We start from the raw sequence: 2,937 nt of genomic DNA, 5'->3' as shown, positions 1-2,937 counted from the left end.
TTATTAAATGTGATTATTGGTTTATTAAAGTTTATTAAACAATGAAAGAATGCAATAACTGGTTAGCATATAATCTATAACTTGGAAGGATTAATTGTCTGTTTTTCTAAATAAGATAGAAAAAAATTCAGGAAAATAATCTCTCCAGAGATTAACTATAGAGAAGACATTTTCTGGCCACTATGGTGACTCTTAAAGGCAGAATAAGAGTGTTGAATGTTCCAGTTGTCATCAACCATGTACAGTTGTCTCTGGAATCTCTGAGGACCGTTTGCTCAGGAAGTACAATAGTGAGAAGTTCCTTCAATCATTTCTAGAAGGACTCTGAATTCAACAAGATGGTTCTTTTCAGGACAGCCTTTTTTCTCAATCCGGACACTGTTGAAACCACCCAGCAGGGGTCTACAGTAAAACGAGCAATTATCAAGTCATAAACTAACTTGATTTAAAGAAATTCCAATATCCAGAATGACTTTGCAATAGCCACCTTAAAAGAAACATTCTAGGTATTTGCACAAAACTTGAAATAAGTTGAATAAATTGATTTTCCACAATTGTTTAGAACTTGTCTGAGAAATATGAAATGAAATGTCTTTGCAATAATTTCACCCTTGAAAGCAATGAAACATCATTCATAGATACCAGCTGGGAAGCCCATCCTCAGGCTTACTTTCCTCCAAGGTAGTTGAGACAGCGATAGGTGGACGAAGGCGAGTGAGAAGGTGATAGGTTGAGGGGGGGAAAGAGAGAGGAAGAGTGAATGGACAGGTCCAGAAGGTGGTGCTGGGATAATATGGTGGGAGGGGAAATGAGGAAGCTGTTGAAATTCACATTTATCCCATGTGGTTGCAGGGTCTCAAGGTGGAATATGATGTGTTCCTCCTCTATGTGTCAGGAGGTAATGGTTTTCCCCTTCTGACCTAATCACCTTCTCCCTCACCTTTATCCACCACCCCTTAATTTATCTCTCAGCCCTAACGAAGGGATTATACCCAAAATGTCGATTCTCCTGCTCCTCGAATGCTGCCTGACCTGCTGTGCTTTTCCAGCACCATACTCTCGACTCTGATCTCCAGCATCTGCAGTCTTCACTTTAACCCTGCACTATCAGGCAATACACTTGGTTTCGAAAAAGAGATTGTGTTTGACAAATTAATATAGTTCTTTGAAGTAGTAGTCAAGGATAGTAGTGGGAAGTTGCGTGTGGAGGCGGAAGAGATTGGGGAGACACTAAATGAATACTTTTCTTCAGTATTTACTCAGGAACAGGGCATTGTAGTCGATGTGAATACTGAGTCACAAATAAGTAGAATGGATGGCTTTGAGGTATGTAGAGAAGAGGTGTTGGAAATCCTGGAAAAGGTGAAAATAGATAAGTCCCCTGGGCCTGATGGCATTTATCCTAGGATTCTCTGGGAAGCAAGGGAGGAGATTGCAGAGCCATTGGCCTTGATTTTTATGTCCTCTTTGTCTACAGGAGTAGTGCCAGAAGACTAGAGGATAGCAAATGTGGTTCCCTTGTTCAAAAAGGGGAGTAGGGATAACCCTAGTAACTATAGGCCGGTGAGTCTCACTTCTGTTGTGGGCAAAGTCTTAGAGAGAATTGTAAGGGATAGGATTTATGCACATCTGGATAGGAATAATGTGATCAAGGATAGTCAGCATGGTTTTGTGAAGGGCAGGTCGTGCCTCACAAACCTTATTGAATTCTTTGAAAAGGTGACGAAGGAGGTTGATGAGGGGAAAGCGGTAGATGTGGTATATATGGATTTTAGTAAGGCGTTTGATAAGGTTCCCCATGGTAGGCTACTGCAGAAAATACGGAGATATGGCATTGAGGATGAGTTGGAGGTTTGGATTAGGAATTGGCTGGATGGAAGAAGACAGAGGGTAGTAGTTGATGGCAAAGTTTCTTCATGGAGTGCCGTCACTAGCGGTGTTCCGCAAGGATCTGTTTTGGGACCATTGCTGTTTGTCATTTTTATAAATGACCTGGAAGAGGGGTTAGAAGGTTGGGTGAGCAAGTTTGCGGATGATACGAAAGTCGGAGGAGTTGTTGACAGTGAGGAAGGATGTGGCAGGTTACAGCAGGATATAGAGAAGCTGCAGAGCTGGGCAGAAAGGTGGCAAATGGAATTCAATGTAGCTAAGTGTGAGGTGATTCACTTTGGGAAGAATAACAAAAAGATGGGGTACTGGGCTAATGGTCGGATACTTGGCAGTGTGGATGAGCAGAGGGATCTTGGTGTCCATGTACACAGATCTCTGAAAGTTGCCACCCAGGTAAATAGTGCGGTGAGGAAGGCATATGGCGTACTGGCTTTTATTGGTAGAGGAATTGAGTTCCGGAGTCCTGAGGTCATGATGCAGTTGTATAAGACTCTGGTGCGGCCGCATCTGGAATATTGTGTGCAGTTTTGGTCGCCATACTATAGGAAGGATGTGGAGGCACTGGAACGGGTGCAGAGGAGGTTTACCAGGATGTTGCCTGGTATGGAAGGAAGATCGTATGAGGAAAGACTGAGACACTTGGGGCTGTTTTCATTAGAGAAAAGAAGGTTTAGGGGTGACTTGATTGAGGTGTACAAGATGATTAGGGGGTTAGATAGGGTTGACAGTGTGAACCTTTTCCCGCGTATGGAGTCGGGTATTACAAGGGGGCATAGCTTTAAATTAAGGGGGGGTAGATATAGGACTGAAGTTAGGGGTAGGTTCTTCACTCAGCGAGTCGTAAGTTCATGGAATGCCCTGCCAGTAGCAGTGGTGGACTCTCCCTCTTTATGGGCATTTAAGCGGGCATTGGATAGGTATATGGAGGATAGTGGGTTAGTATAGGTTAGGTGGGCTTGGATCGGCGCAACATCGAGGGCCAAAGGGCCTGTACTGCGCTGTATTCTTCTATGTTCTATGTAGTAATAAATAGGGTGGATAACAAGC

The 2,937-nt window shown here is 43.3% G+C and overlaps 1 protein-coding gene across 1 annotated transcript in view; it reads right to left on the bottom strand.

Moving 5' to 3' along the window:
- Positions 1-3: 3 nt before the first annotated feature.
- fkbp9 (FKBP prolyl isomerase 9) overlaps positions 4-2,937 on the bottom strand; it is a 38,054-nt gene continuing 35,120 nt past the window's right edge. Inside the window, exon 11 of the mRNA XM_043688783.2 lies at positions 4-402. The gene's annotated coding sequence lies outside the window, so the exon portion shown is untranslated. The remainder of the gene's footprint in view (positions 403-2,937) is intronic.

The sequence above is a fragment of the Chiloscyllium plagiosum genome, unplaced genomic scaffold, assembly GCF_037043375.1.
Source record: "Chiloscyllium plagiosum isolate Xiang-an unplaced genomic scaffold, Cpla_swu_hap1 HiC_scaffold_4, whole genome shotgun sequence".
In the NCBI taxonomy this organism is placed as follows: Eukaryota; Metazoa; Chordata; class Chondrichthyes; order Orectolobiformes; family Hemiscylliidae; genus Chiloscyllium; species Chiloscyllium plagiosum.
This window is presented reverse-complemented; position numbering and strand designations above follow the sequence as displayed.